The sequence below is a fragment of the Buteo buteo genome, chromosome 33, assembly GCF_964188355.1.
Source record: "Buteo buteo chromosome 33, bButBut1.hap1.1, whole genome shotgun sequence".
NCBI classification, from domain to species: domain Eukaryota; kingdom Metazoa; phylum Chordata; class Aves; order Accipitriformes; family Accipitridae; genus Buteo; species Buteo buteo.
In genome coordinates, this window is record NC_134203.1 from 1,110,638 (window position 1) to 1,118,766 (window position 8,129).

Below are 8,129 nucleotides of genomic sequence, written 5' to 3' on the forward strand. Positions count from 1 at the left end.
TTGGAAGGGACCTTAAAGATCATCTAGGTCCAAGCCCCCTGCCATGGGCAGGGACACCTTCCACTAGACGAGGTTGCTCAAAGCCCCATCCAACCTGGCCTTGAACACCTCCAGGGAGGGGGCATCCACAACCTCTCTGGGAAAACTCTCCCAGTGTTTCACCATCCTCTCTGCAAAGAATTTCTTCCTAATATCTAATCTAAATCTTCCCTCTCTCACTTTAAAACTGTTACCCCTCGTCCTATCGCTACACTCCCTGATAGAGAGTCCCTCCCCATCTTTCCTGTAGGCCCCCTTTAATGACTCTTCTCTACATTAGCCAGCTTCAGACAGCAGACAAGTTGCACTTTACACCAGGGCAGCAGCCTGAAGCCCAGCAAGGGAAGATAAGGACTGACGGGGGGTAGTTCAGATTCAACAGCACTGAAGGAGGCAGGTAGTAATTGTCTCCTATGACAGAAAGAGAAACAGGCAGGAGGAGAAGAAAAAGAGCAAAGCCAGGAAAAGGAAACGTATTCTGAACACATTTTAACACTTGTCATCACCTGACATAAAACAGCAAATAGGCTCGCTGCCTGAGAACTGTCTTGATGCCACAACCATTCACAGCCATATCGTTCATCTCGTACCACAGTCCATTGCTGGCCTGCAAAGAAAGGCATCAGTCTCTGGAGATGAACCGCATGGTTTCTCCACAAAAACACAGGCGGAAAACTACAGAACCAAGAGTACGCCAACACAAATCCAACCCAGCCCCTAAGGAGACCTTCTCCCCCCAACCCTTGGCCGCCAGTTACGCTGCCGGGAAGGTTTGTCTTCCCCAGCACACATTTTTTCCCTTGCTAGGAAGGAAGTTGCTCTTTACCTTTGTGTAGCACAAATAGTGTCCTGCACGACAGCTGTCACCACGATGCACCAGGACAGCATATAAGGAGTAGAGGAGCACTTCTCCGGCTGTCTGGGACATGTATGGCCGAAGATCCAAGTACTCAGGATACTCCACAACCTACAGGGAGACCAGGAGGGCTCAGAAACGATCCTGAAGTACTACATGAAATAGCCTTCAACAGGCATGGTTTGTCTGGCAGGAAACTGCTCCCGGCCAAAGCAGCTCTGTCGGAGTAGAGTACATGCTTGTCTTCGCACCGGAACTCTCCTCTCCTCGGAAGGGAACACGAAAAAGCCAACAGGAACAGCTTGTGAAAGAGCGTACTGCTTTGGGAAATCTCCTGCTCCGGGAAGAGAAAGTTGCCCTCCAGTGGCATACACACCTTGCTGATCTTCCTGCCGGTGCAATCTTCAAACTTTTTCAGACACACTGTGAGAACCTTGGGCGCGCAATGGACTGTAAACCCCTTGGAGGCAGCAACCATCTTGTCACACCTTGAAAGCAAGCACAGAGCCAAGTGCTGAAATGCACCCAATTTTCCCCCAAGAAGACCAGACAAGCTTTCTTGTCTCACACAGCCTTACACTATTTTAAGGCTATTCAGTACCATAAGGCCATATTAAAAAAAAGCTGCGTCTCGTTATCGTGCATTAAGCCTATGTGAAACGATGACTTCTGCTCAATGACATGCAGCACCTTCCCGCAGGATCTAGTACTACTGGGTCGCTAGTAATCATCTTACTTGCTACACTTAAAGCAGTTTTCACCATCCAGCTGCTCCGGTTTCACAAAGTCCTCCAGAGCTGCAGTGACAGAAGAGGCTGCCTGGAGGAGTGAGAGAGGAGAGCAGTGAGCTGCGGGCAATGCCCTTGCCCAAACACTTACTAGGAGTTCACAAGAAGACCCAGGTAGCTGATGCTGAGGAGACGCGCTGTGAACCCGCAAGCAGTGTCCAGAAGGAGGCAGAAAGAGGGTATGATGCTGAACATTTCCCTCAGGGAACTGAATTCCTGAGGGATTCCCGGGGCTATCAAGAGCTACTTCCCTGTGGCACTGCAGGGTCATCAATAATGAAAACGATACAACCCATCAGCCTGGGAGCCAGATGGGGTGCTGAGGGAGGGCAAAAGGAAGAAGGATGAGAGAACATCAAGGGTGCAGAGAGGATAATTCGTACTTGTCCAGCTTAAAGCCAGCACCTACAAGGAGACCACTGCCATGGCCTCCCCGGAAGAACTCAGCCCATTCCACTTCTGACCCTCCACCAAGCTCTCTTGTGTTTGCAGCATACGTTTTAAAGTCAAAAGCATGGATTGCGGAAAGCTACAGGGGCCTTGGGTCGTCTTGAAGCACAGCTATAAACCCTCTTACTTTTATATCCAAAGGGACATCCAGGAAAGCCTCGTAGGAATCGGAAACTGCTTTGCAGCTCAAGCACGTGACTGGAAGGCAAATCAAAATGCTCAGCGATAGGGGAAGTCACTGGCTGTGCCAGTTTCCGTCCTTCATACCTACTACGCCGGTCACACGATTGGCTGTTTATCACAGGCCAACAGAAGGGCACAGACAATTCCAAGTTGAGCAATAGTTGCGGAAAAGTACCTCTGGATCTCAGAAAGCCCCCAGATATTTGATGGATGGTGGTAGTTTCTTGAGAAGACATGTCCAACCTGGAAATAAATGGTAAGGCAGAGAGTGATCTCCTCCAAGAGTCTTGCTTTGTCTGAAAGCCCCGGGCATAGGTTTTCCTTGGTGGGAGTACATCAAGGAGTCCAAAGGGCTTGGGAACATCGAAAAGGTAATTTGCTTGTGCTTACTCGCTGCTTCCACTCAGACAAGCTGTCTGCATGGCATCGACAGTATAGCGTAGGAACTCGTGGGCATCTTCCTGCCTGCCAAGCTGGAAATCTTCTCCTATTCCTAAGAAAGAAGAAGTTAATAATTCTCTCCTACAAGAAGGGGAGAAAACCTGTAAAAGCACCTGAAATGACTTACGTGTGAGGACGTTGATGACAGCGCTGGGCTGGATGGCACTGACCGAGGAATGCAGGACCTTGTTAACGTGCGCTTCCATTATGCACATCATGCAGAAGTCTTGCGGACGACCTGAAGAGGCAGAGAGGGAGGGAGGGAAGCAAGCTCCTCAGGTTACATAATAGCCATAGCGATGGGAAACCTCATGGAGAAGCTGAAGTTTTAAGAACAGTCTCCACTCCTCCCAAGGTGCCAACGTCCCAACAAGCTCGGGACATTTTAGTGCGTAGAAAAGTTTCTTCAGAGGGATGCTTAACTGACAGAAGTTTTCTGTGCAATAAGCAAAGAGAGTTTGACTTGCAGGAATAGGGACCAAGACCCGGGGCTAGAAAGAAGTGCCTCTCTGAAGATGAACACACCTAGATAAGGCGAGCGGCTGCTAAGCCTGAGCGTTCAAAGAACAACTCCTCGTGGGGTTGAGAAAGAAGGGCTGCTTTTCTCCTGAATCAAATTCCAGATTGTGGGAATCCTGGGGAAGTGCCCAACAGATGTACAAGGAGATGTTCCTCAAAGTACTCACACGACTGGCTGTGCTTACAAGAGAGCAGGTAGTTGGCCAGAGGGGCTGTGTACATCAGGCACTGCAGGACGGAGTTGACGAAGCACGTATTGCCCAGGTTGTGCAGTCCTGCTCCAGCTCTCTGTCTTTGCTGCCAATCCATGCAAATCTTCTCTGGGGGAAAGGGGATCCTTTGTTGTGGAGCCATTTCCTTGGCAGTGACTGCAGGGAAATGACATTTGAAAAGAGATGACATGATTTTGTTGCACAAAAGCGTTTTTAGAAGTCGAGTTCTGTACAGGAGCACCCAGGACAACCAGCTCTAACCTCCAACCCAGAAACACTGGGGGAAGCCTAACGCTGCCGTTGATACTTATTGGTCAAGAAACAGTTTTGGAAAATAGGCTGCTCCCCTGCTTATTTTGCCAAAAGTCCAACAAGCCCACACTCCGATTTCTGTGCCCAGGGCTACCTTCCTTCCTACCTTCCTTCCTACCTTCCTACGTCCTGGAGGTCAGGGCGTGCTCCAGAAAGAGAAGATCGGCGCCAATCCTGTCTCCTGATCACAAAGAAATAACTGTAACTCAACAAAATGCTGAAAAAAAACCCCAAACGCAACCCACAGAACAGCATCCGCCACCAACAGTGTTTCAGTGGCACTTGTAACCGCTGTCGAGCTGCAGGCTGATGGCCCCACTGTCCCTGTCACAGGACTCCAGTTGCCAGCAATTACCGAGGCCCTTTTGAAAGACTGCATTGCGTGTCACCTTCTCTGAAGAGGACCTGCTGCTTACCTGTGGCTAGCCTTAGCAGCAGAGCCCTCGGGCTCTCCAGCCCACACTTGCTCACCTTGGATGCAGGAGTGACCGGCTTTCGGCCACTATTTTAACGGCTGCCTTTGCCGTGCTCCTTCTCTGTCTCCCTTCCTACCGCCTCAGTCAGGGCAGGCTTCTTGTCATTCTAGGCTGAGCCCAACACCTCAGACTACACTGCCACCCCCTACTTACCTATCCTAGGATATGGTAAGGAAATAGCAAACAGGAACTCTACCCGTAGCCCACCTCTGGCCAGCCTATCAAGGTGTAATAGCTCAGCCTGCAGCTCGGAAGGCGCAGACCAGCCTGTACTTTCATCCCGTATCTACCTACTCTATGATCTGTCCTGAAAGTCAAATCAGAATTACCTTGGAAAGAGGATGGAAGTTGAGAACTGAGCAGTAAATGATAAATGGTTGGGAAAATGTAGGCACGCAAGCAGCAAAGGAAGGAGGTGAGTTATCCTGAAGGCCAGCTCAGCCCAGCTGGCTTTTGCTGGCCTGCTTTTCAGGATCCCAAGACCTGGCCAGGTGTGCTCACAAGCGCCGGGCGGGTGCCGCATCACTGCCCCCTTGTGACACGGGGCTGCACGGGGACATGTCCCCTTGAGGCCATCGAGCACCATGGCCGCCACAGCCCGGGCACCTCCGGTAGCCGGCAGTCGCTGGAGCTCCCCAGAGGCTGCTGGCGCAGGGCTGTTTGTCTGCGGCAGAGCTCCCACCTCTTCCTGCAGCTGCATGGGCTGGATGAATAAAAACCTGCCCAGGGCTGTAGGCGTGCCTGTTCACAGCTTTGGCTGGCACGTTTGGGTTGCTGAGGGTGTCTTTTCCACTCTGCCCAGGTACAGGACTGTGTCCGTGACACTCCTGTGGTCTCTCACAGGTTCATTTCCAAAGAATTTGATCTGCCCCCAAGACAGAGCCACGGGCTGGCTCTGAACTAGCACTACCAAAGAAACACCTTCAGCAACTGTGCTGGGTTGAACTTGGCTGGCTGCCAGGCCCCCACCCAACTGCTCTCTCACCCTGGACCTCTGAAAAATGTTTGTGGGTGCCTTTTTAGCATCAGGTTTAATTCCTTGACCTGCTCGCAGGGCAGTGAGTATTGCTCCTGCCCCGATCAGGCAGCTGGGTGTTATTCCTGCCCTTTTGAGCTGGCCGGTTTGGCCCTTGCCCTGCCTGGCTCATCTAGTTTTCCCCAATGCTGCTTGGGGCAGTTAATTTTACTCCTGCTCATCTCAGGGCAGCTAGTTTGGCTCCTGCTCCACTTGGGGAGGCTTTCTTTTTTTTTATCCTCCACTTGGGGCATCCAGTTTGGCCACGGCCTTGTCCGGGTGTCTTGCTTTCACTGTGTCCCTCTCGGGAGAGCTGTTTTTCCCCCTCTCTTGTTTGGCGAGGCTCATTTTGCCCCTTCTCCACACAGGGTGCCTGCATTTACTCCCCCCCTGCTCAGGTGGTTCTTTATGCCTGTACTGGGTCTGGCTGAGATGGAGTTAATTCTCCCCAAAACAGCCCTCGTAGTGCTGTGCTTTGTATTGGTAGCTAGAAAAGTGTTGATAACACACCAGTGTTTTGGCTACCGCTGAGCAGTGCTTGCACAGCATAAGGCTGTCTCTCCAACACTTCCCCCTGCCCCCACTGGTGGGCTTTGGGTGGGCAAGATCCTGGGAGGGGATATAGCCAGGACAGCTGACCCAAACTGACCAAAGGGATATTCCATGCCATATGACGTCAGCTCAGCAATAAAAGCTAAGTAAAGGGAGATGGAAGGGGGTGGCATTTTTTTTTAACATTTGTCTTTGGGTGCAACCGCTACAAGTAGTGAAGCCCTGCTTCCCGGGAAGGGACCAGACATCGCCTGCCAATGGGAAGTAGAGAATAAAACCTTTTGTTTTCCTTCGTTTTCACGTGCGACCTTTGCTTTTGCTTTATTAAGCTGTCCTTATCTTGACCCACGAGCCTTTTGTTATATTTTCTCCCCCCTGTCCAGCTGAGGAGGGGGAGTGATAGAGTCGCTTTGGTGGGCACCTGGCGTCGACCCAGGGTGAACCCACCAGAACTGAATATCCAACACTTGGGCTCGTTTGCCTCCACTGCCATACTGTGGACTGTGGCTATGGCCAAATTATGGAATGAATACGTATAATACATATTCCACCACAGGCTTATAAGCAAGGCTACCCTATTAAAATCTAGGCTTCCAAATGACTAGTAACAGGAAGAACAAACAGACGGAAATAGCAAAAATAACTATCCCTTGGATATAGAGGACAGCACTGAAATCAAAAGGGTTTCCTGACTCTGGCAACCCAGAAGGCATTGAAAGATCTAAAGCAAGCAGTCATGGAAGCTCCCTCATGAGCCCTGCCAGACTACAACAAGCCTTTGGTATTATATGTACACGGACAGAAAGGAATAGCCAGTTGGCCCAGAAACGTCTGCAAGCCGTAGCATACTACTCAGCAGAACTAGACCTCTTAATTCAAGGCATGATTTCATGTGCTGGGGCTGTTGCAGCAGCAGCTGCGATGACTGAGAGAGCAAGACATATTGTCCTGGGGCACCTCCTAATGCTGATGGTTCAGTCGTACTCTTTAGTCCTCCTCTGCAGAATTCAAGCAGCTGTGGATGTGCCACAGTTGGGAAGTACATTGGTTTATGGCACTCAACCTAGATGGCTACTGGCTTTTTTGACTGAACTTTCCATAAACGCACAAGGTACACTCCAACAGCGCGAGATGTCCTCTCCTCCCTTCACTGTCACTGCGGCGCGGGCAGCTGAGTGCCCCACGGCAAAACCCCCCAGGCTGTCTTGCCCTGGCTGGCTGCTGGCAGGAGGGGACACGGGTCGGTGACAGCCTGTGGGGTGACAGGAGGGACACGGGTCAGTGACAGCCCCGGGGGGTGACAGGACACGGGCCTTTTGTCGTAACGCGCTGGGTCATGGAAGGCGCGGAGGGGCGGGTGCGGCGTTCCGTTGCAGGTGCACACTGACACGCTGGCGGCAGCCTCTCCTGCAGTTTGTGCCTTTCCATATCAAGGCATTCTTGGTGGACGTCAGGTGTTTTCTGCGCAAGGTAAAGCAGGCTTTCCAATTAAGCCACTCCAATTTTTGGCATGCCATATGTCCTAGTTTCAGCCAGAATAGAGTTAATTTTCTTTCTAGTAGCTGGCATAGTGCTATGTTTTGGGTTCAGTATGAGAAGAATGTTGATAACACACTGACGTTTTCAGCTGTTGCTAAGTAGTATTTATACTATGTCAAGGACTTTTCAGCTTCTCATGCCCAGCCAGCAAGAAAGCTGGAGGGGCACAAGGAGTTGGGAGCGGACACAGCCAGGACAGCTGAGCCAAACTGGCCAAAGGGGTATTCCATACCATGTGCTGTCATGCCCAGTATATAATCTGGGGGGAGTTGGCCTAGGGGGATCGCTGCTCGGGAACTGTCTGTGCATTGGTCAGCGAGTGGTGAGCAATTGCACTCTGCATCACTTGTTTTGCATATTCTCATTCTTTTATTATTCTCATCATTATTATTATTTTCTTCTTTTTCTGTCCCATTACACTGTCTTTATCTCAACCCACAAGTTTGACTTTACCCCCAATCCTCTCCCCCATCCCACTGCAGGGGGGGAAGTGAGCGAGCGGCTGCGCGGTGCTTAGTTGCTGGCTGGGGTTAAACCCCGACACCATACTGTATGTGCCTGTACCAAGGTACGCTGCTTGGAGGGTCAGGTACACCAAAGGAAGATCATCTACTCCAACCTCCTGCACGCAATGGCCATTTTCATCTATGTATCTCAGCGCCAAATTGAACGTCTTGGAAACATAAAGGCTCCTGCCTGAGAGCGTCTAGTCATCATTTCCTTTGACAGTTCATTCCAAAATTAGTC